This window comes from Aythya ferina (assembly GCF_964211825.1).
Source record: "Aythya ferina genome assembly, chromosome: 1".
Lineage (NCBI taxonomy): Eukaryota > Metazoa > Chordata > Aves > Anseriformes > Anatidae > Aythya > Aythya ferina.
The window spans coordinates 19,595,387-19,621,295 of NC_140296.1; the positions used below are offsets into that span (position 1 = coordinate 19,595,387).

The 25,909-nt window shown below is 46.0% G+C and overlaps 1 long non-coding RNA gene across 1 annotated transcript; it reads left to right on the forward strand.

Moving 5' to 3' along the window:
• The first annotated feature begins 23,740 nt into the window (after window positions 1–23,740).
• LOC311430059 lies at window positions 23,741–25,542 on the forward strand. The gene is made up of 3 exons (XR_014688527.1): window positions 23,741–23,888; window positions 24,132–24,381; window positions 24,658–25,542. It is a non-coding gene; the product is annotated as an uncharacterized lncRNA (long non-coding RNA).
• Window positions 25,543–25,909: the final 367 nt, after the last annotated feature.

A 25,909-nucleotide genomic window follows, 5' to 3' on the forward strand; every position in this document is an offset into this window, starting at 1 on the left:
TGACCAAAGCCATTTTAATGCCAGCATCAATGTCCCCAGGCACTCTCAGCCAAAATTCCCTGGGTTTCAAAATTAATGCCAGTTTAAAAATGGGTGTTTCTCCTAGAGTTAAAAGTTGATTAAAGTAAAAAGGAAAATTTATGTCCCACACACTTATTTTTTTCAAGCTCTCTGTCTGAATCAGCTAGTTTTTTTTTTTTTTTCTTTTTCTCTTTTCTTTGTATTTTACTCTTCCTAGTAAAAAAAAAAAAAAAAAAAAAAAAAGCTGGGCAGCTTTCCTTGAGCTTTCTCTGCCTCCTTTCCTTCCCACGCTCAAACTTTAAATTTGTGTCTATGGGTAAATAGGGTAGGCAGGGCTTAATCATATCTCTAATTGTAGTGCCTAAATTAGTCTTTAAAGACTAACAGAAATCCACTGCAGCATGGGTTTTCTAGGAACAAACCAGGAGATGTGAGATTAGGGTAAAAAGCTGGCATTTTGACTTGCATCTGCTTCCCAAAAGAACACAATGATCCTCCTTATGATCTCTCCAAAGACTGACTGTCAGCAATAGCCATGTTTGATAACCTGAGGTGGTAAGTGGCTATTGAGCAGAAAGCAGAAGGCTTCTACCTGCACCTGTTCCATATCAGAGGTTTTTGTTATGATGCTGGGAAATACCAGAAGCACACAGCTTATTACTATTTCTATTTTACTGAAGATCCAGACAATGAATTCACTCTTCTTAAATCGATTCTCCTTCCCAAAGCAAACACAGAAACTACCTGTAGGCCTTTGCTGAAAGCTTGCACTTTCTGGTATTGTTTCCTCATCAGGAGCTACATCTTACATTGATCTTGTAGCACTCTCTACCCTTTCACCTCCTACAGCAGTAGGCAATAATTCATTTCTTGAACATTATGTTGTTTGTGCTGTGACCATGAAGCTTCACTGATGTTCCTACCCTGGCTGGAAGCCATGCACACTCTGTGACACAGGTGGAGACGTTGGTCATCTAGACAGAACAGCTCCTGTTGAATGGCTCATCTTGCTGGAATCGGCTATGGCTCTTAGTGTAGCACCAGAGGTAAAGGGGCCCTGATGTGTAATAGGCAACACTTGTTTTGACAACAATCTTAAATATATCAGATTATGAAATTCTGAGCAGAACTTGTCTCTGAAAGGCTTTGAAAATCACAGGGAAAAAAAATGCAGTTGCCTACACCTTTTTATTTTGAGGTAGAAGGACTGGGAATTTTGTACCAGTCACTCCTGTTCTGGGAAGAGGTGGCTAAGGACATCTCCAAAAAATGTGAAAACACACTGTTATAATTTGTGCCTAGTAAGTTTTGGAAATGACCTGCACAAACTGAATATTTGTAAGAGGAATGGAACAGGAACTGATGAACCGGTATCTGAACACATTTTGTAATTCTGAGAGGCAGCTGTTTACAGCCTCAGCCAAACAGCCTATGTTTGCCTATATGCTAAATGAAAACATACAAGAATATTGTATTTCTGAGTCTAAATAAAATCAATCAAAAAATATGGCCAAAAGTGCAACATTGAAATAATGAAGCATTGGAAAGAGCTATTGTGTTTTCTGACTGTCATTTCATTGCCCTTTCTGATGGCAGTTTTGGCTTTAAAGTTTTTCCTAATCTTTTTGAGACTGAGCATTCAGCACCAAAACTCCATAAAAAAAGAGCTCAGTTGCTCCTGAAGCCTCCAAGCCATCAGAAAATAGATTTAAACAGCAACCAAAATTGGGATAGCTATTTTACTTAGTGAGCTGAAATGGAAGGGCCCAAATGGCTTATTTGCACAGCCTTGTTTTCCCCTTGTCTTTCCCTTGGTTTATTCTCTGCTCCAGTCTTGACTCAGGTCTTGTTGCCCCTGTTCTCTGGGTAGCTGTAGGATGCTCACCTGTCCTTGCAGCTCACTTGCTGTAACTATCTCAATAACTCTGCAGTGTAGACCCTCTCTAGTTTCCTGCTGTCCTTTCTGACCTTTGCGTGTCTGGTGCAAAACTAGACACAGCATTCCTGTATGCCCTAGTCCTACGCACTGCAGATTTGCTCCATCTCCTTTATTAAAAATAATCCCCAGGGACTCCAATGAGCCAAGTCCCTTTCATAGCATGAGATGCAATTATTGAACCCTAATCCTCTTCCTTGTCCCTGCTCTCAAGCATTGCATTAGCGCATCATGTCCTTATTTATATATGTCAAGACGTGGAGATCTGCTGGAAGTGTTTGGTTCACAAGGCTAAATCTCTGCACTCTCTGCGGAGTGTGGTGCAGCAGTGTGCATTTTTCCCATCTCCTTCAGAGCAAAGTGACCTTCAGCAGCGCGGTCCTTTCTCTGAAAACAAAAAACATTAATCTGAAATGTTAATTAATCTGCAGTTAGCAGGCTATCAGGCTTGGGTTTAATTTGTGTTAATGACAACACATATTTGAGGAGAAGAAGTTGCCTGTACTGACCGTGAAAACTGGACCAGAGGAATTTTAGGGGAATTTTCCCCCTTTTGCTACACATGAGTTGCTTTTACTGGAGCTTTTGAACAGTCATTTTTTGGACTGAGCTGTCTGAATTGCATCAGAAGGTAGCTGAAAAGCAAAGGAGAGAGAGAGAGATGAACACATAATTGCCCTGCATGTGACATTTATTGCTGTAGTGCTCCAGAAACTCACTGGCTCCGCACTGCAGCTAGCGGGAATGGCAGCAGCTGAGAGCCCTGGTGCACAGCACCACTTTCCTGAGCCCCCAGCTCTCCAGCTCTGCGGTGAGGGGGGCAAAGTGGCTGCTCTCAGAGCCTGTCTGTGTCCGATGGGCCCATTTGTTTGTAGGGAGACTGGAGGATGGTGTGTGGTGGTCTTCAATGCCCAGGGCCAGTACAGAGGCCAAGGTGGCAACTCCCAGGATTGGGACAGGGCTGGGGCACTGGAAGGGCACCAGAGAGGGTCTCACAGGCTTGGAGGTGGGCTTTGCCTCACCTCCATCTCAGGAAACTCTTTCTTGTCCTTCTTTTTGCTGCTAAAAAATACCTGCTGAAGCTGATGATCCTGAAAAGTCAAACACAGTCCTAGCTGCCAGGCACAACACTCTGGCAGAGATGGGATCTTGTCTCATGCGCCAGGCTTGATTTTCTTTGCTGCTGCAGTGAGTAAGCAAAAGCAGAGCTCCTGACCCCAGGGAAGACCAGCAGCGTGAGTCAGGGCTCGGCAAGCACGGTCCCTGCTGTTAGGTTGTTTTCCTTCTGTAAATTCAGCTTCCTCTCCTGCTGGGACAAGAAAAAAAAAAAAAAAAAAAAGAGGCAAATTAAGCAAGCGGTACAGTTCTGCTGCTGTGGGTACTGTGCATTTTCAGCATTTCTCACATCCTTCCCGAAGAGTTTTTCTCCTCTCCGACTCCTGATGTTCCAGCCAAGGCAGAACAAGAGGGATACTCAGTGGACGGCACTGCTCTTGGCTGGGCACAGCTTGTCGAGCAGCCTGAGCGAGCTCCGCGCTGTTTGGTTTGCAGATTAGGCCAGGGGCTTTCATAATTTTACATCTCAGACAGCAGTGACCACCCGGCCAGGCTTTAGCAAATAAAATACCACAAATACATTCTGAAAAATGTGAACATAATACTCATGAAGGACTATTAATGCGTGCAGAAAGTATGCAGGCTGCAAATACACCTTCATCCTGACCTACAGCATTCCTGTCACTTTATTCCTAATGGAGACGGCCAGTTATGGTTTTATGATATAGATTATGTGTGAGCTGCTTATGCCAATCAGAGTTTTGCTCTTGACTTCAGCAGGGTCTCAGTTTTTCTTTCTATAACTAAAAAGAGGGAAGCTACACAAGTCACTCTACAAATTCATTTAATTATAAATATACCCAAAGGCCACCCTGTTATCGAGAACTGGTGCAGATTATTTAATTATTTATTTTTTTTTGGGGAGCACGACGGAATTTATCTGAAAACATATATCACAGATACCAAAACACTTTTTAGGACATCACACAAGAACAACAATTATTTCTTATTGTATCTATTTATTTATTTATTTTCTACATTTTAAACCCTCAAATGTGAAAAGTTTCCATCTCAGAAGCTTTGGAGTCCTCATTTGCTAGTGGTGGAAAGGAAAACCGACAGCGTTCGAAGTTTTCGATGAGAAAACTTGAGCTGAACTAGACAGTTCAAGAGAAGACTCCTGTGTGGAATATATATTTTGGATGTGCAACTTTTGAGCAATATTTAAGTTGGCCAATTTCAGTAAGACTGGAGTCTAAGCTCATGGAAGGCCACACATACTACTGTCATTGCATGCCTTTTTCTTCCCCAGTGGACAGAACAAGACTCAGCAATTCAAAGGGTGATTTTGGGAGTTCCTGCAACTCACAAGGAGGTCTGAAGGACAGTGTCACAAAATGATGAATTATTTGGTCATTCTTATTACGATCAAAATTCATAATTTGCCCAGAGTGAATTTGCCAGTTCCTGGCTGATGATTTTCCTTGCTGCTGAGTAATGTTTTTTAAAACCAGGAGAAGCAGAAGGTGGCATTTCTCACAGGCTGGACATTATCTTAAGGTGAAAATCACCTGAATGCAGCACCAGTGTATCTGCCTCATGTGTCCCACTTTGATGCCATTTCAGTTGCAGAATAGGAAAAGCTGTGATGTGGTACCTGCATGTCTGTAGTCAAAGTTACACAAAGGGCTCAGTGCTGCAAACTGTTTATTCCTTCCAGCTCTATACTGAGCTTGATTTCTCTACTTATATTTTTTTATGTTTGACACTGTGCTTCTATTTTTGGAGAATTACTAGCATAGATATGGTATTTCCTATACGGTATCATCAAGTTTTACCTTGTCAGCTACAGCCTCCAGCTAGATGGAATGAAGAAGGGACATCTGGGGGGAGATTTCCCCCACCTCATCCTGATATGGATCAGGAAATCTTTCCTGCATCCACTGCTTGCAACATCATGAGCTATCCCCGAGGGGAAGAGTAGCACTGTGTGTAACTTTCTTGAAGCTCTTCACCCTTTACTCGTTTGACCTTTTTAATGCAAATGTTCCTTATGGAGTATGTACCCCCATCCCACCAGTAAAGTTAATGCTTTAAGGAGCAGTGGCTGCAGGTCACTGTTTCTAAGAACACCACACTTGCAAATTCCTAGAACACTTTTGCTCTGTGTAAGTAAGCAGGGAACGTTGTTTTGCTAGACAGAGTATGTGAATGACAACCTGGTGCCCATCGACTCAAGTCCTCTGGAATGCAAATAGATTTCCAGCACGAGGCTGAATACTTCTGTTTGTTAACTTAGTGGAAACCACTTGGCATAGGAAAAAGTTCGAATCATGATGCAGACATTTTAAATTAATACAAAGCACTCCTGCTGGCTGGCAATCCAGCTGGTGAAAGTAGCCTTGAAACCAAACCCGTCCTTTTCAGGTTTGTTCACCAGAAAGGTTCTAGAAAGCCAGTGGTGCAGATTTTTCACTTTTTCTCTGTCAAAACTGATGCTGAAAATTATCTGTCCTCATCTACCAAAATATTTCTAACCCAGACAGGTTATGCAATGCTGAGCCTCAAAATGCAGGAGCTGTCTAATTAATCAAAATAATTTTTCAACATTTTTGCAATGCTAAATTTTGTCAAGTATCAACAGTTTCCTGGAATTTAGAGAGGTCTCAGAAGCTGCTGAGAGGAATTCACAAGCTGCTGAGTTTTCTGTCTCTACAAATCTAAGTGGCTTCACTAAGACCCTGACACACGCAGACCCTGCCTCTGTGCAAATAGCCACCAAAGTGCAGGCTTGGAAACAGCTTTCATTTTCAGCTTTCTTCATTTTCACAGTAATCTGTGTTTGTGTGCTTTGCACAGGGATGTGTCAAAATGACCCACCCTAACTTAGGTTTTGTGAACTAGTAATTTTTATAATGCTAAAATTCAGCAGCAAGTGAAAATATATCTTAATTTATTACCTTACCTTGTTAAAAATGTACATTTTAAAGTAGGGCTGCTCCCTTAATGCTCTCATTTCCAGTTTTCAGTTTAACCTGGCTGTAGCTGCCACATCAGAAACTGAAGCTTGCACCTAATGATGATGCTTCTGGTTCTCAGAGTCTGAGAGTGCAGTATTGAAAATTTGCTGAGATGTGAAGCTTGGAGGAGAAAGTATGACGGTGCTGGAGCAGCAGGAGGGTAAAATCTGGCAGTTCCTGAGCTGCTAGCCAAAGTGAATTCATTTTTTCCTTTAAGGAGAATGATTTCACTTTGCATTGACATACCTATAAGCTAACCGGAGACAGAATCACAGAATCACAGAATTTTCTAGGTTGGAAGAGACCTCAAGGTCATCGAGTCCAACCTCCAACCTAACGCTAACAGCCCTCCACTAAACCATATCCCTAAGCTGTACATCTAAGCGTCTTTTGAAGACTTCCAGGGATGGTGACTCCACCACTTCCCTGGGCAGCCTGTTCCAATGCCTCACAACCCTTTCTGTAAAGAAGTTCTTTCTAACATCTAACCTAAAACTCCCCTGGCTCAACTTAAGCCCATTCCCCCTCGTCCTGTCACCACGCACGTGGGAGAACAGGCCAACCCCCACCTCTCTACAGCCTCCTTTAAGGTATCTGTAAAGAGCGATAAGGTCGCCCCTGAGCCTCCTCTTCTCCAGGCTGAACAAGCCCAGCTCCCTCAGCCGCTCCTCGTAGGACTTGTTCTCCAGGCCCCTCACCAGCTTCGTCGCCCTTCTCTGCACCCGCTCAAGCACCTCGATGTCCTTCTTGTAGCGAGGGGCCCAAAACTGAACACAGTACTCGAGGTGCGGCCTCACCAGAGCTGAGTACAGGGGGACGATCACCTCCCTAGCCCTGCTGGTCACGCTGTTCCTAATACAAGCCAGGATGCCGTTGGCCTTCTTGGCCACCTGAGCACACTGCTGGCTCATATTCAGCCGACTGTCCACCATCACTCCCAGGTCCTTCTCTGCCTGGCAGCTTTCCAACCATTCCTCTCCCAGCCTGTAGCTCTGCTTGGGGTTATTGCGCCCCAGGTGCAGGACCCGGCACTTGGCCTTGTTAAACTTCATGCAGTTGACCTCAGCCCATCGGTGCAGCCTATCCAGATCCTCCTGCAGAGCTTTCCTACCCTCAAGCAGATCGACACACGCACCTAACTTGGTGTCATCTGCGAACTTACTGAGGGTGCACTCGATGCCCTCGTCCAGATCATCGATGAAGATATTAAAGAGGACCGGCCCCAGCACCGAGCCCTGGGGGACGCCACTAGTGACTGGCCTCCAACTGGACTTGGCTCCATTCACCACGACTCTTTGGGCCCGGCTATCCAGCCAGTTTCTAACCCAACGAAGCGTGCGCCAGTCCAAGCCAAGAGCAGCCAGTTTCTTGAGGAGAATGCTGTGGGAGACGGTGTCAAAAGCCTTGCTGAAGTCAAGGTAGACCACATCCACAGCCTTTCCCTCATCCACCCAGCGCGTCACTCTGTCATAGAAGGAGATCAGGTTCGTCAGGCATGACCTGCCTTTCATAAAGCCATGCTGACTGGGCCTGATCGCCTGCTTCCCCTGCAAGTGCTGCATGATGACTCTCAGGAGGATCTGCTCCATGAGCTTTCCTGGCACTGAGGTCAAACTGACAGGCCTGTAGTTTCCTGGGTCTGCCCTCCGGCCCTTCTTATAGATGGGCGTCACGTTTGCTAGCCGCCAGTCGATTGGGACCTCCCCCGATAGCCAGGACTGTTGATAAATGATGGACAGTGGCTTGGCCAGCTCCTCTGCCAGTTCCCTCAGTACCCTTGGGTGGATCCCATCTGGCCCCATCGACTTGTGCACATCTAAGTGCCGTAGTAGGTCACCAACCAGTTCTTCATGGATAATGAGGGCCACATCCTGCTCCCCATCCCCTTCCACCAGCTCAGGGTACTGGGTATCCAGAGAACATCCGGTATTGCCGCTAAAGACTGAGGCAAAGAAGGCATTGAGCACCTCCGCCTTTTCCTCATCTCTTGTAACTAAGTTTCCCCCCGCATCCAGTAAAGGATGGAGATTCTCCTTAGTCCTCCTTTTTGTGTTGATGTATTTATAGAAACGTTTTTTGTTATCTTTAACGGCAGTAGCCAGATTGAGCTCCAGATGAGCTTTGGCCTTCCTAATTTTGTCCCTGCACAGCCTCGCTACTTCTTTAAAGTCCTCCTTAGTGGCCTGCCCACTTTTCCAAAGCTTATAAACCCTCTTTTTCCTCCTAAGATCAAGCCACAATTCTCTGTTGAGCCAGGCCGGTCTTCTTCCCCGCCAGCTCGTCTTTGGGCACGTGGGAACAGACCGTTCCTGCGCCATTAAGACTTCCCTCTTGAAGAGCGCCCAGCCTTCCTGGACCCCTCTGCCCTTCAGAACCGCCTCCCAAGGGACTCCACCAACCAATGTCCTGAGCAGCTCAAAGTCAGCCCTCCGAAAGTCCAATACAGCGGTTTTACTGGTCCCCTTCCTGACCTCGCCAAGAATAGTGAACTCCACCATTGCGTGGTCACTCTGCCCTAGACAGCTCCCGACGATCACGTCCTCCACCAGTCCTTCTCTGTTTGTGAAGAGAAGGTCTAGCGGGGCACCTCCCCTGGTAGGCTCACTAACCAGCTGTGTCAGGAAGCTATCTTCCACGCTCTCCAGAAACCTCCTAGACTGCTTTCTCAGGGCTGTGTTGTGCTTCCAGGATATGTCAGGGAAGTTGAAGTCCCCCACGAGTACAAGAGCTGATGATTTTGCAACCTCTGTCAGCTGCCTGTAGAATTCCTCATCCGTCTCCTCATCCTGGTTCGGCGGTCTATAGCAGACCCCGACCAGGACACTAGCCTTGTTGTCCCTGCCGATCCTAACCCAAAGGGACTCGACCTTGTCATTCCCAACCTCGAGTTCTACAGCCTCGAAAGACTCTCTAATATAGAGAGCCACACCACCACCCCTTCTATGCTGCCTGTCCCTTCTATAGAGCTTATAGCCAGGCATTGCAGCACTCCAGTCATGAGACTGGTCCCACCACGTCTCCGTGATGGCAACCAAGTCGTAGCCTGCCTGCCGCACGATGGCTTCCAGCTCCTCCTGTTTGTTACCCATGCTGCGTGCATTGGTGTAGATGCACTTCAGCTGGGCCATTGCCTTATCCTCCGGCCTTGCCATTGTTCCCCCTGGCACAGCCCCAACAATCCTAGCCTCAGCCCCATCCCCCTTCCTACCTAGTTTAAAGCCCTCTCAATGAGCCCTGCCAGTTCCTGGCCCAGGATCCTTTTTCCCCTAAAAGATAGGGACCCGTCTGCGGCCATCAGGCCAGGTGCTGAGTAAAGTGCCCCATGATCAAAAAACCCAAGATTTCTGCGTTGGCACCAGCCCCGGAGCCACGTGTTTAACAGGTGGGCTTTCCGTGTCCTCTCTGAACTCCTCCCTGCCACCATAGGGATGGACGAAAACACCACCTGCACTCCCGCTCCATCCACTAACCGACCCAGCCCCCTAAAGTCCCTTTTGATAGCCTTGAGGCTTCTCTCTTCGATGTTATCACTGCCCGCCTGGACTATCAAAAGGGGGTAATAGTCAGAGGGGCGTACCAGGTTAGGAAGCTTCCTGGCAACGTCCCTGACCCTGGCCCCAGGGAGACAGCAGACTTCCCTACGGGTAGGGTCCGGCCGACAAATAGGGCCCTCTGTTCCCCTAAGAATCGAGTCAGTTCCCCTAAGAATCGAGTCAAGACCTTCAAGATCTCCCAAGATCTGAGATTTTGCTTTAAATTTCAAACAAAAAAGGATGTAATTCCATAAGTTTTTATGTTGTCAATTGGATTTTATATGTGAGGTTCAGTATTATGAATCATGGTCTCCAAGAAAGCTGTTTTTTAAATACAATTCAACTACAGAGAAATGTTGCAGATGAATTTTTAATTCTGTAAAAGGAGTATCTAAAAATAACTTCATACACAAGTGAATTGATTTTATTATAACTCAAGAAGGAATGAGAAGCCCACTGTAGGAATGGCATTCTGGTGGGGCTGGCCAGATTGGAAATTGAGGTTACAGAAGAGTAAGGAAATTATCTGCTCCTTTCTTCTCCTCACTGTTTTACTCTGTGGCTGAATGAGACTAGGGAATTGGAATAAAATGAGAAACCTGTCAATTTGCAGGGTGTCCTATACTTGACATTGGTGGAGACTGAGGAAGGTTATCTGCTATCTGCAGCGCTGAATGAGCTGAGTGGGATAGCGAAAGGTACAAACATCTGAGGGTATGAGCATTTTATATCCTGCTTGTCTCCACAAATGGGATTTAGGATAACTGTGGGCAGAGCCCAGTGTTGTCTTTGTGGTCAGGCAAGCCAGAAGCTACTGCTGTGGCTTATATACATTATTTTTTGGAGTGCTTTTAAGCAGTTAGATGAAGGAACAAGGGCAAGACATGTTGTGGGTAATGGGGTAGAAGTCCCTGTGCCGTCAGTGTCAGCTGTGTGTTTGGACAACTCCTGCTGTTAATGGGCTCAACCTCTGTGTTGCTGCTTCTTTTCTTTGGATGTGCTTTCCACTGTCTTTCCAGTACTCTTCCATAAATAATTACAGAAAGGAAACTAAGACGAGTATGTGCTTCTGCAGCCTCAGCTTAGTCTGGTGTTTTACGTCGTTCCCTTCTTGCTTATGTGTTGAATTGTCAGTGCAAGCAGTAGGTTGCTTTTATATTTAGAAAGTAATGTATTAGCTGAGTGGCAGTTTGTCTGGCACATGGTTTGCTATCTTTCTTTGTCCAGCTTTGTGTAATTTAATTTTAGGAGGCAGCAATTTCCACTCTCAAAAGAACAGCTAGGCAACATTTCTTCCAATTCCTATTTGTTAAAGGTTTTTATCAAAGAAATGGTTTCTGCTTGTCGTGCACAGCTTGCCCAGTGCAAGCCTCCTTTGTTGCCTCTAAAAATGTCAGAATGACTGCAGGAGAGCTGAGGCAGCAGCCGGTGTGTCAGGCTGCACCCAGCCGTGGTAATGCTGTCCCCTTTGCCATGAATACTGAAGTATCGAGGACTTCAGCAAAATTTTGATAAATGAAGCAAAAAGCCATCAGAGAAACAGAGGCGAACAGTTCAATAGAGACAACATCTTTTTTTTTTTTTTTGAATTGATAACTTGGGAGAAACCTCGTTGCTCCTGGTGTGTTTGACAAAGTACAAGTCAAATTTACCATGAGAACGGAGTACCTTAGAGCCAGCTAAAACACCAAGAGCCACCACCAAGGCTTAATGCTGAGCCAGGGAGAAGGGGCTGCCCAGTCAGCTGGCCTAGGGCATAGGACAAGGAATGGAAACTGGAGGGGAGAGGGTGGGGAAGTGGGCAAAGGCTGCAGCTGAGCAGGGAGCCTCCAAGAGATGTGGGCAAGACACACTTCGGCGCGTCTTGGGTGTTGGTACAATCACTGGGTCAATAAGGAAAGAAACCATTGCCTGAGGTTCGAGTCCTTCCAAAGCAGGGTTTTATGCATGGTCCTTAAATAAACAGGATTACAGCAGAAAATAACATAAATCCTTGTTTGCGTCATTCTCTTCCCGGTGGAAACAATGTGCAGGACACTGAAGTTTGGCTACTCGCTCAAGTCGCAAAGAGGCTGGGTGCTAAAGAACAGCAGAGGGATATTCAGAGATGGCACATTCTTTAGAAATAAGATGTAAAGCAGAAGTAGTTGATGAAAATACAGGAGAAAAATGTGACTTTTTTTGGTGCTTGTAAGACAACCAGTTCATCTTCCGATCAGAGCATAGTCAGACCCAAATTAAATATGTGTCCTGTCACAGTAAGAATGGAGCTAGTGCCATCATCATGGAGAAGGATGGGGATTTTGGGAGTACCTTTCTCAGCACAGATAGGTGTAGGTCCTAAGGGTGCATGCCTTGAGACAGCCCTGGCTGCTTTTGGCAAAGGCGTGGAGTCTGCTCTGTGCCAGCCCAACTTGGGTTTCCCCATGCAGCAGCAAAATGGAGCAGAGAACAGCAAGGAGAAGTCTGCACCACCCAGGGGGTGAGCAAGCACAAGGAATAATGCACCCACGATTAACCCAGGGGACTTACACCCAGCCTTTTGAGCACCCGTCTCATCTTTGCCCTGTGTGAGCCCACACAGAGCCTGCTGCAGGGGGTAAGATGCTGCAAGCTGGGCTGGAGTGCCAGCGCTTCCCAGAAAGGTGGTGGCTGACAGCAGGCAGCAGTGCCAAGTGTTTTTGCTCAGCCTTTAATAAAACTGTGAGATTCCTTTTACAGCTGTGCAGTCCTGGAGAAGCTGGAGGCTTGCATGGATTTACACGACAGCAGAGTTTGTCCCTGGGTGGGTAGGAGGGGGAACTGTTAGCATTCTTGTGCAAAGAATATGACCAGAGACAGCTGGCAACCTATTTCTGGGACTCACCACTTTGGTTTCTCAGATGACATCTGAGAGCACCTACTGGCATTTAGTTCTCATTAGAGTGTTCTAGGCAATTTTGGTAGTTTGCATGACGTGTGAATTCTGCACCTCTGCTACTCCACTACACATTAGGAAAAAAACCATCACAGAAGACACCCATCCAACTGTTTTCTCCAGCTGTGTAATTCCTATTGCTGCGTGCTTTGGTTTGCACGCAGCCATCTCTGCCTTTAAATAGACAGTGTAAAGTCCTCCACCCTCCCCTGCCTTTGTTTCTTTGCTCTAAACATAAAGAAGTGAAGAATGAGCCAAAAACTGCCTCTAATGCCACAGTATATAAAGGATTTGTGGCAGCAGTCAATGAACTAAAAAGTCCTGCATGCTATGATTTAAAGTAGTATAATAAGGGATGTCTGGAGTTTACCAATATATGACCCAGGGGAAAAAATAGGAGGGAGGTGGCTCAGGCTGTCTGCTTTGGGCTGTGTCAAGCTTCATGCTGAGGTGGAATTCAGTCCACTTCAGGCAGGTACCTCCAGGGCATGCCCCAAATGAGGCTGTTTTGGGGGTACAGATGGGTTTAGGAGAAAAGGCTGAATGCTGCAGCTTCTGCCACCTTTCTGGGGAGGAGAGAATGGACTAGTGGGTGGTATCAGCAGTGGTTTCTACCTGCAGGGAGATGGAGGAAGGCAGGTTGTCCTGGTGATTAAAGGTTCCTGTTGTGGTTTAACCCGGCTGGCAGCTAAACACCACACAACTGTTCGCTCACCCTCCCTTCTCACTCTCTGGAATGGGGGAGAGAAATGGGAAAGTGAAGCCTGTGAGTTGAGATAAAGACAGTTTATTAAGTTTATTAAGACAGAAAAATAACAACAACAACAACAATAGTAACAATAATGATGATAACAGTACTACTACTAATAATGTGTACGAAACAAGTGATGTGCAGTGCAATTGCTCACCACCCACTGACCGAAGCCCAGCCTAACCCTGAGCAGCCGGCTCCCCACCCCAGCTAGCCACCCCTATATATTGTTTAGCATGATGTTAGATGGTATGGAATATCGTTTTGGCCAGTTTGGGTCAGCTGTCCTGGGTCTGTCCCCTCCCAGCTCTTGCTGCACCCCCAGCCTGTCCGCTGGCAGGACAGAGCGAGAAGCTGAAACATCCTTGGCTTAGTGTAAGCGCTGCTCTGCAACAATTAAAACATCAGCATGTTATCAGCACTCTTCTCATCCTAAGCCAAAACATAGCACCCTACCAGCTACTAGAAGGAAAATTAACTGTGTCCTAACTGAAACCAGGACAGTCACACAGTTGTGCTGGGGAGGAAGAAATGGAAAGTCCCCTAGATGGAGTGAGAACCGAGAGTGGGATGGAGACAGCGCTCAGAGGGGCCAAATCCATAGCCAGAGAAGGAAGGCTAGCTGGCTTTCAGAAATGGTTAGTTTCAGATTTAACTTTTCTGTCTTTTATTTATTTATTTTATTTTATTTATTTATTTTTTTTTGCATTCTCTGTGGGAATTGTGCTTCTGTTATTCCTGCTTCTTCCATTTCACACTGTCACTTCAGGCTTTCCCTGGACTCAGCTTTAGTCTTGGAGAAGAGTGAGAAAAAATTCATTTCAATTCAAATGAGAGCTTGTGAACAAAAGAAGACTTGTGCAAAGCCATTTATTCTCCAGATCTAGTTAGAGTTTTCCATTTTTTGGCAGCTTCTTACATACAGCCTGCCCTGAGACTGAGGGTCTCTCATCTTGGGAACAAAGATGGGAACAAATGGGACAGCGACACATGTTCAACCTACCTTGATAAGGAACCCCTCATAGCGTGACACTTCATAAGGTAGAAATACAAATTTCCATCAAACAGTATCTCCTGACCTGAGTTTCTTCTTAGATTTTGGTGAATATTTCTGGTCCCTGACTGAAAAAAAGGAAAGGGTATGAATTTTTGTTATGGCAGAGAAGCAATAAGGAAAAAAATCCATTCTGGTTGGTAAACAAATGGATTTAAAAGCACAGAAAGTGACTTTGGTACATGTCAAGAAGAAAGGCAAACTGACCTCATATCTACTAAGTTTTTCTCCAACTCCCATCCTCCAAGGTGGACCATTACTGCATAGCAGAGCTGCCCTGTGCTGTAGGAGCAGGAGATGCTCTTAGACATTTCCTGGTGCTTTGTGTCCTTTGCAGCAGCCTGGGATGTCCCAGGGCCACCTCACTTTGCTGTAGCACCCAGCAGGGATGACCACAGAAGATCTCAGGTATGCACAGTGCCCCCCTGACCAGACACATGCAATGTGGGGTGGGCTTTGTGTCTCCTTTCACATCCCTGATGGGGACCAGGCCGATGTTCTCCCACCAGAGAAGGACACATAGTGCCAGACATGGGTGTCATTGTCATTTGCTCGGCAATGCATTTCTGCACTTCTTGCACCTACCCTGTGTTTAAACTATGAACTGCATACGTGCTATATATGATGTATGTCTTATGTTGGCTTGGAGTCCAGCCACATCCAATTATTTTTGCACAATCCCTGTCCTGATTCCACCCCAGCTCCCATTTTTGTGCTGAGAGCGGACAAAATGGGCAATCCCAGCTTCTGCATTGAGCTTTTCCAGTCCAGCAAAGGACTGGGCAGCAGCGTTGCTGCTTGGAGGTTTGGAGTTATTCTAGGGGGAAAAAAATATAAGGAAAAAAAAAAAAAAAACAAACCCAAAGCATACAGTAGGAGTACTCCCAATGCAGGAGGGAGGTGAACCGCCTGACCCCAGCAGGTGCTTTCTGTCCAGCTTGCAGAGAAGGAGGATGGCAGTGTGCTTAGAGCAACAGCAATTAAGACTCTGAGGACAAGCTAGGAAAACAACCACCGAGTTTAATAAGCTGGGACTGCCAGGCTACATGCAGGGCAGTGTCCTCTCCTGAAACTCCCTGTGGGGCCGTGGTGAGGATGCCAGCCCTTGCCAGCAAGCAGGGGCTGCTAGCACCAGTGGTGCCTTGGAGCTCCTCTGTGCCCTGGGAGCAGCCCCGAGCTTCTAAACTTGTGCCCTGGGTGTGCTCCTCAGCTTGGACATCACCTCATGTCCCCCACCCAGCCCAGTGGTGTTACCCTCCTGCAGACAAGTTATCCATCTCTCACTTTAGCACAGAAAAGCCCCTGAGTTCAAACAGTTCAGGCTGCAAAGTTCGAAGTTAAAAGGAAAAAGCAGAAAATTAGCTGCTAACCTTTAATTTTCTAGTGATAGGAAACAATATCCCCCAAACAAACCCATCCTACCCCCATTTGAACTCTGTAAACCCCCCCGGTCTTCATTCCAGCCTGCGTTGGGTGACCTGCTCCCTATCTAATCTCCTCATATTGCACAAGGTGTTTGCTAACATCCAAAGTATCTTTTACTCTTATCAAAACCTTGGAGGCAGCTTGGTGTAAGCAGTAAGTCTTGTTAGGCAAACAAACACTTTTTCATATTAAGCTGTACTTAATAGCTGACCAAAAATTCACCGTCTCCTATTAATAAAATGCTGAGCTGGAACCATCTCAGGCGTTTTGAACACACCTTCTGAATATTTACATCTGGAGAGTACACAGTGTTTACAAGAACTCGTGTTTATTTATCCAAGAACACTTTCACAGAAAAGCTCCTTTATGACTAGCTGGAGGTTCTCCTTTGCCAGTTTATTGACCTTTAGCAATGTATGGCTATTTGTCTGGTGAAAACGATAGTGTTAATCTTAACCTGCCAGGTGTAATACATCTCAGTAACTATTTTTTTTTTCTTTTTTAAAAAAAACAAGGTTTTGGGTGGCATTGAGGTTTGAGGCCAGCGTGGTTCAGTAGCAGGCAAATAACATTGCTATCTGATGGCACGTGCTCAGGGGCTGGAGGGAAGCGAGTCCGTGCTTGGAGCTTGCCCTTAGCACATCCCTGCTGGTCTCTGTGTCTCAGCCAGCATTTCCCGGCCCTCCTCATGGCTTTTATCCAGGGGTCCCCAGGGTGCCCCCCATGCGGGTGCTGCTGCGCACTGCCCAGTGAGTTGGAAGGCTTTCAATCCTCTCGCTGCCTACTCTGGCATTTCCTCAGAACTAAGTGTATTTATCCAAGAGCACTTCCGCAGAAAAGCTCCTTTATGCTTCGCTGTAGATTTTCCCTGCCAGCATCCCGACCTTTAGCACTCGCCCGCAGGTTTGCCTCAAAAAAAGTTCATTTCTGTTGAGTCCCCACATCGTGCTGTGCTGAGGCTGGTGGGCACTGTCCTTCCAGGTCCCCAAGGACGGCTGCTGAGGACCACCACGTGCAGAGCCACCTTTCCACCAACAGTTCTGGTGCTTCAGCTCTGCAAGACCCCAGATAACCCCAGATGAGCAGCTCAGAAGTGAGGGGGGGTAAAGACAAGGTGGGAAGGCACAGGGGTGGATTTCAGACACCTGCTGGCACCCCTCTCCTCAAATTGCATGAGCAGACTCCTTAATTCAGCCCTCCGTGTGCATGGAGGTTGTCTCCAAGTTAGAGTTAATCACAGAAAATTTCAGGCAGCATTTCTGTCATTTTATTTATTTATTTGCTTATTTATATGTTTATTTATTAGGGAGGAGGAAGCTATTTACTCATGCAGGGGGAGATTTAAGTTCAAGACCTGAATTTGTGATTGTTTTTCATATTTTTTACATGAAGCAGCACAGGAGCAGAAACTGAATCCAACTTTCCTTGCTCCCAAGGGCCCGACACCCAGATGGCAGAGTGGTATCACCTCTTCTTCATTTCTAGGAGAGCATACAGGGGGTGTAGCTGTCTGCGAAGTCTGGAGAACCCATTTCACATGTCTGCACATTGAGAACTTGCCATGCTGGTGATAACATCTGTAAGTTTAAGATGGGATCTGAGGGCGAGAGCACCCCAACCACAGAGTTCTCAGTGAAAACAGGAAAGGAGAAATCTGGTTTGGGATGATTAAGAGGGAGCTGGGCAGGGGGGAATAGGGGAGAACAGGGAATGACTGAGGGTCAATAGGGACAATTAGGTCAATGGGACGAAAAATGGCAGTCTGTGAGGGTAAATGGAAGTGGAAGCAGCATGAGATCATGATCAATTTCATTTTCGTTTTTTTTAATGGCAAGGAAACCATGTAGAAAAATACACTAAAACCACAAAAAAAAAAATGCAGAATTGAGCCTCCAGAAGGAAAGAAATAGGAGGATGAATGCTGCTAGGACAGCATCTACAGGTGGTAGGCATTTTAATGGCATGGGCAATTAAACATTGGAAAGGCTTGTGAAGGGGATGTGGTAGACTGCATCACTTGAAGGCTTTAATTCAAGTCCAGAAACCTTAAAACATTGTCTGGTGTCTCCTTAGGCAGATATTGCTCTTGACAGAGGAATCATTGGGGCAAATTGTGCAGTGAGCTTTATGCAACCACTCAAGAAGACGTTCAGTGTACTATTGCTGCTCAGCAAGGTCTGGGAATGCCATGCCCTGACCTGGCTGTCTAATGCCTACTGTGCCAATAGGCAGGAAAGGATGCAAGGAAAGTGCTGGAAAGGCAGTGGTGGCACAGGGGGATCTCAGGAACCTGGTAATGCTGAGTTTCATCTGTCAGTTTGCACAATTAGGACTTAAATCTGGATTGCCAAGAAAAGGACGGTCTGACCAGAGAGTCTCTGTCTCTGCAGAACTGTTGCTTGATGACCTGTGCATGGGCAAAGGTACCAAGATTATGAAAATAAAGGGAATAAATCTCCTCCGGCTACCAGTGGAGGAAGGTAGGGAAACTGCATTTCTCCATAGCCTGTTTCCCCTAGAGCTTTCCTCCCTAGGTGATAAAATAATTTTATTTGAGAAAGCCCTGAGATCTGAGCCCAACATCCGCACTTCTTCCTTTAGGAGTCCATGAGCAAAAACAAGAAGCCACCAGATAAATGTGGCTAGTGTGTGTGTACTCCAGGCCTGCTCCTGACTACTCAACATTTAATTTTGGCAAGGGAACAGCCCCAGATGTGAGGCTCTGGGGAGTATGCAGAGCTGGGGGATAGATGTTCAGCCAGCCAGGACAATCACGACAGTCTGGCCTGACTCTTCACCCACGGAAAGCCTCCAAAGTGCAAAGCGACCTGGAAAGTTCACTGGGAGTTGATGGTATTCAGCACCTCCCAGGTTCAGGCTGTCAAAGAGTGGTTTTAATAGCACATTAAGTATGAGACTCTGGAACATGATCAAGACCTAACACAAGGAAGTAGCTTTTAATTAACAAGTTCCACATGCTGCATATGAGAAGCAAGAGCCATTAGAATTTAAAAAAATTAAGCTACGTATCAAAAAAAACCTTCAGTGTTGAGTTTAGCAGATTTAATTTAAAATAAACATTTCTACTTCTAGGTGGCATAAAAGAAAATTTGCTTGAATTTAATTTTTATACCACTGAAAAGGATTTTACAACTTAGAATATACGCTTTAGTTCATGCCATACAACTGTTGAAAATTGGATTAATTGTACTGCTTTCAGCAATTGTGCTGGCAGAAACCATTAGTAATTTAGACTCGTGGGGTTGGTTTTGTTTAATTTATTTCCAAAAAATTATTTTTACTGCAGAATGCTAAAATAACATGTAACCAAACATCTAGATTTATATGGTGAGCTTCAGCCAGTAAAAACCTTCGAATGGAAATAGCTGTGCTTGGACCCTGCAGTCCTACAGAGCTTTATTGAAAGCAGCCATGTGAAACTAGAAGCTTGAAGAGGTGGTTTGGTTTGGTTTTGCTGAAGTTTTTGAGTTAATGTTCATTATAGCATGGCAGCAATAGGTACCTCCCTGTTTTCCCTAGCTTTGGCACATCCTTTTATCAGACAAGAGGACACCTTTTAATGCTCTTGCAGTGTCACGGTGCTCTGCTGCTCCTGCTGAAGGGCTGGAATTAGCTGAGTCGGTTTTGTGGATACATGTATTTTTTTTGAAGTCCACCTCGCAAATCAGATCACCACCTAGACTTTCATAGGGTTTTCAGCAGCTTTTAAATGTTGCACAAAAAAACCTTCAGAATTAGTATTCAAAAATAAAACACCCCAGAATGAAGCTGTACTGTGGGAGGAAGGTGTAGGGAGGACCAGAGGGACATCAAAGGTCACCGAGTCTGCTCTGCTACCGTGCACAACCACATCATAGGGTCTCCTTCAGAAGGGATTGTAGGTCTTCAGAAAGCATTCCCCACTCTGCAGGGCCTTTGATAGTGAGTGTACCCTAACTGCAGAGCATATAAAGTCCCAATTAAAAAGAGAAGAAAAACAAAAGACATACATGTAAAGTCCATGCTAGCTGATGTTAATATTTACAAAATAGTGGAAATCATCATTCTGCTGACCCAAAAGTGATGAATCATAGGTTGCTGCGTTGCCCAGGAGGACCAAAGGCAGAACTTGCTTTACATTTAGCATTTTCAAGCTTTGCTCTGTAACAACAGCATCCCAGACTGGGTTCTTCATGAAAGTGAAGGCTGAAACTCCACTGCATATGAACAACTCCATGTGTCAGGACATAAAGCTCATCCCAAGCAGGCCAGGAAAGCCCACAGGCTCCTGGGTGCCCCAGGCAGCTCCCTGTGGGCAGAGAGGTTCCTGCAGATGATTTTGCTCATGATGCTTCATACGTCAACTGTGATGGTGGCACTCATGCAAGCCCCAGCATGCAGGTGACAGAATGATGCTCTGACTGGCATCCCATTTTCTACAAAGCAAGTTGCCTTTCTGCACATCTGATTCCCTCGAAGCATGCTCTGCTGATCGCTCATTTGCAGGCTGGACACTTCATGCTCGTGTAGCTCCTGTCCCTCACTGGGCACTTTTCCAGGGCCCTGCAGAAGCCAGGCTGCTGCAGGTGCTGCTGGGTCCCTCGCCATTCGTCCAAGCAGGGGCCCCACGTTAGCCAGGGGTATCGCTGACTTTCAAGGTTCCCACTGCCAACACGACAGGCTACAGGTTATCAGAACCACCACCAGCTTTACCAGCCTCATTTTCTATTCTAAAAACCAATCCTCTTGTGCCTATCCCCCACAAGTGCTGGCCGTCCCTTGGCTCTCCACTCGCTCCCTTCCACCGCTGGTGGTCAGAGCTGCCTCGCTGCCCTGCCAGCTGTCTGCAGTAATTGCTCTCTCTCTTTCCACCTCACCAGCTCCCCACCAGCTCCCCATCTGTTTTTCAGCTATAGCTTAAATCCCTTTTGATCTGATCCCCAGCCACTGACTCCATCAGGCTGTTTCGGGGACCAGGCTCCCCCCTCCTCCACACCTCCCAGCTCCGTGGGATGCCAGCCTGCAGTGCTGAGCATGGCATGGCCCAGGGTCCTGCCCTCCTGGGAGAACTTCAGCTTGATGACAGCATACCTATCTGTATTTTCAGTGTGCCTACTCATTTGGTTGAAATTAAGGCTTAGGGAGAGCAGCCAGAGCATGTAGCACACTTCAGGACTGAACCTTTCCTTCCTAAAATGATGCACACACGTGCTGCAATGTGGGCACATACTGAGCACCAACTCCCTCATTTCATGTGAAAGCCATTTTATTCACCCCAGCAGCTACTCAATGATGTTATCTATGAATTCAATGTAGTAACTCAATGCACTACTATTCAGACAACATTTTTGGACTGAAGACAAAGACCACCTTTGGGACAGCCTGATTGTGTGATCAAAAACAGCTACTGCTGCTGATTCTTTTGTACCCCAAACACTAGCATTGACTGTAAACCAAAAGACCAGAAGTTACGTCTAAGAACAATCTTCCTAGCTTGATCCATCTTCTGGATCTTGAAATTTAAGGCAGTTGCATCCACAGCATATACCATACATCCAACATATCTTAAGACTAAGGCAGCCCTTTTCACTGCTGGGTGAAGTGATTAGCCAGCATGTTTATGGACAGTTTGGCCATGCACTTTCCAAATGTGTACTTCAAAGAGTCTCTGTTTTCTTGGCGCTATGATAGATAAAACAGGTACACACGAGATACATCCACTTCTACAAACATGAATGCAAAGAGCTGGAGTACATGCACTGCAATTACAGGATAAGCAGAGAGACATTAATGTAAACTGTTGGTGAGGAATGTGTGTTTGGGCAATCGAGCCTCTCTTTTCATGTGCAGGAGCCAAGCAGAGAAAAGGATCAAGGCAGAACTTGCAGGTGAGCACAGAAATCTGCAAAATACAAAAAGCAGTATCTGGAAATTATCTGAGACACCTAATCCATATAAGAAATTACTGCACCCATCTTTTTTAATAGGTTGATAAATGGAATGCGTTGGGTTATCTTGGCATGGAAATTAGTGTCTTTGGTAAAGATTTGCAAATTTATAGAGAAGGAAAACAAATGGTAATCATCACTTAATGTAAACCCAAGGAGAAAGCTGAACTTCAGTGACTACATTAAGCTTGCTTTTAAAGCCTGATCTAGCAAAGCACTGAATAACCCCAGCTCCCAGTAAAATCAGTGGAAGCTCAACATCTGCAAAAAGCTCAATCAGCTTTCCTTGATGGTTTATTGCATTAAAAATAGGAGGTGTTTTTTTGAGACCAGAGGAAAGTTCCAGAAAGATCTGGAAGGAAGATCAAAATCCCATGAGAAGAACCTGTGAGAATGAAGGTCAAAGTCCTGTGAGAAGAATCCTGTGAGCAGCAACCTGTGGAGTTTGAACAGCGGGAGACTTGGAGGACCTGGGAGAGAGGGTGAGCCATCAGTGATGTGGTTAAATGGGGGCTTGCTGGAGCCACTCTGCTGGGGCCCTGGGCCTCTTTCCCTACCTGCTGAGGGTCAGGAAAGTGACAGATTTGTGGTGACAATGTCCCCAACAGGCAGGCAGGTGCTTCTGTCCCTGACATAGCCGGACAGGAAGGTGTGTGGATGACATGGGCCTGCTCACAGCGCATGGTTTGCAAAAGGACTCACCTGGAAAAAAATGAATAAATAGGATTTTAACAAAGCTGGAAGCAGCCCCACATGCTTTGCATTATTCTCTGTGGTCCCTGACTGCATCTTATTTCACATTTCACTATTCCACCAGGCTTGAGCTGGTGCTGCTGAAGGGAAATGCAGCAATGTGCTCATGTAGGACCCAGAGGTGCAGGGGCCTCTGGGGGTGTCTGAAAGTCTTTTGGATAGTTTTGCTCTGTGCCAGGTTTCTCTCTCCTCTGCATTTCTTCATTGTGATCAGATGACATGCAGCTGTGTCTCACAGAGACACCAAACCCAGCGGCAGATGCCCTCCTGAAGCTCCCAGGCTGCAGTCCTTAAAGGGACCCAGGTCCCATCCTAGTCATAAAACCTCAGGCTTATATGTGCTCAGCTTCTTTTGCCAGCCCTGAGGGCCCTAAGTACTTTTGTCCTATTCCTTGCAAAGGCTTTTCCATGGGTGGAAAGTTTCAGTCCTGCACTCAGTTGCTGCTACCATGATGTCTGGTACAAGCCTGCTCTTGGCTTTAAGTAATTTTCCTTCATTCCTCTTTGGCATCAGAAAGCTCCAGCCATTATAAAATTAATTTCTCCCTATAAGGCACTGCTAGAAAGACAGAAGGGTGAAAAGAGACCTTTCCCCTCTCACAGCTGCATTGGGTTTTCTGGATGGATTCAGTCTCAGCTGCCCCAAACACAGGTGCTTCCTTTCTTTGTCCCTCTCCCTCTTTACAGTCCATGCAGCCCATCCACTCTCATCTGTTCTTACAGCTTCTTGGGGGAAAGGACAGGGAAAACAAAGGGTTTACAGAAAAACCCACTTGATCCCAGGGAAAAAGCCAGGCTTGGATGTGTGCTGCCACTGATGGTCACTGAGCTGTCATGCTGGGAGTTGCATGAAGTTTTTTTTTTTTTTTGCTGGCTGGCAAAAAACCTCTGCACTGCAATACAAACACTGCTACCACCCAGGTGAGGTGTCTCAAGTCCCCTAAGGGTTAGGCAGATCCAAGCTGAACCCAGATAAGACAGTATGTAGAGAAGTACTAAGTTTGGGATCTGGGAAGCAGTATAGCTTGTCTGGCACCAGGCTACTCCTCGTTAATGAGTCCCTCTGCAAGATTCATTAACTTGGCCAAAGCGCTGGGCTGACAAAATTACCCTGGAGAAGTCTGTGCAGCTTTCTGATGGACCTCCACCTGTGCTGCTCTGCCTGTTCTACCTCTCATTGGGCACTGAGCTTAAGGGTTGAGGACATGTTTAGAAAACGAGAGGTCCAGGACCAATAAGCAAATCTGCAGCCAGCTTCCACAGGGCACAGGGGCCTTGTTCTGAGAGCTGTGCAAGTCCCTTACACCTGAGGTCTCTGCAAAAAGGTAAGTGGGTAACTGCCCCTCCTGCTCTTCAACTGCCCTGCCCGCACCATTAAAACAAGTACACTATTTAGCAGAAGCCACAGCATGAAATGACGTGAGGAAACTATCCACAGGGGACAGGCAAGGATAAGTGTATACTTGCTTATAAGGTAGGCAGATATATGCTGGAAGAAAGAGGAAAATGAAGAATGCAAAGTGAAGCCATACCTGGAATTCATTGAGATATCTGCAAAAGTACTTAAGGGGGCCTCCTTTGGGTTAAGTCTTTCATGGGTAGCCAGAGAAAATTATAGTCTGGTTGAGTTATTTCATGCACGTTAATCTTTCTGCAGCAATCACCACCTTCTTCTTCATAATCTTTAAATTAAGGCATGTATTAATTATTTATACAGCTCCATCCATCTATACGGATGCTTTACAAAGCAAATAAAATGAGGCCTTGTTTGCAGAAGAGTGTATAATTTAGCACAGGCAGATGCAAAATGGGTGAAAAATTCAGCAGTGGAGAAGAAACTAAGACGGGAAGGACTTTCAGAGGAGGTTGCTTTCCAGAAGAAAAGCGATGACACGCAGTGGCCTGGAAGGGCTGTCGTGCTGGGAAGTGGAGCTTGGAGAGGATGGCCAAGACGGGGGTGCTTGGAGGTGGGTGAGGGTGGCATGGAGTGTGGTAGAAGCAGCAGGGTCTTGAGCAAAGGCAATGGAAGTGGTAGGACTTCTTGGTCAGGCTGCCTTTGGGGTGATGGAGAAAATATGCATGACAAAGAACAAAATGCCCCGGGGGGTGGAAAACAAATAATTTAAGTCCAGGAGGTTTTCAGGGTTTTAATTCTCTAGTTCTTTTGCGGGACCTCTCTCATTTCTGTTTATCCATTGAATACCACAATGGTCTAACCACGGTGCTGCTTAAAAATCTTTTAGATGAGTGAAGGAGTAACAGCTGCACAGACACAGGAGGATGAGCTGTCACCCTTGGGTCATTATTCACATCTTGCACTGCTGAAGGAGTCCAAGGTTCAAACTTTCCTCCTGGATTGCTACTGGATTTTCCACGAATTGTGTTGAAGGGTATGGCCTTTGATCCCAGCCTTTGCTCCTGCCTTTCCAGGCTGGTACCTCCTGCTGGAACGGCAGGAGAGGGAGGCACAGCACACGCTGACAGATCATTTCTGCTCATCTCACTCACACCAGAGCACAGTGCACGATGTTTACTGAGAGAGCTAGGCAGTTCACAACACAGGTCACTTGTGAAAACAAGAAACAACACCCCCCAAACAACCTTCTTAGCTCAGGGAAGCCAGAGAAATTTTTCTTTGTTTCAGGGTAAGCACAATCAGCTCCCCTGCCCCCTGTGGCAAGCTCTAGCCTATACCTTAACACTCTTTGTCTTCGGCCCCTTGTGACCTGCAACAATTCAGGACTGTCCAAGTGGAGCTGCAAAATAGGGTTAGGAAATTTGCTGTCACTATCTGCACATCTGCAGGGTACCAGGACACACACCTCAGGTCCACATGGCCTAGCTGGCATTGCTTGTGCATGGGAATAGGCTGTTTGTGGCTGTTGGGTATCTGCTCAAAGAGGCACTCACCCTACAGCATGAAAACTGCCAGAGATCAGATATCTTTGCTGGGAAACGATCTTCTTATCCTGTACAGCTTTGTGATTTAAAAGACGTTCCAGTTTGACATATCCTCAAGATATATTGTTGTTTTCTTTGGGAAAAACACAGAAAACGAGCTCTCCTGAATCTTATGGTTGTCACTGGATTCACTCATGAGGTGGAAAACTCATGCTCAAACTTCTGCTCTAGAGTGAGTCAAACGTTTTTTGTCTGCTGACTGGATGCTTCGAATACCAACAAGTTGCAAAGGCTCTTTCCCTGTCTTTGCCTCCATATTTTGTTTACTGCTTCAGAGCCCCTTTCTGAGTAAACTTTAATCAGAACAGGTAAGTTTCCATGAAAACTGGTGATTTTTGCTGAATAAGTATTTTGCAAGCAGAAGTGCTCAGTCGAAAAACACCCAAAGGTTTTGGGAAGAAAGTACCTTAGGGCGACTGCCCTTACATACCTGCACTATCCTCTGGTCTATCCCTTGTGAGACAGGCCTGCCACCCTCTCTCCACAGACCTCTCATGTTTACGAAAGAAGAGCATTTATTTATTTACATCTTGC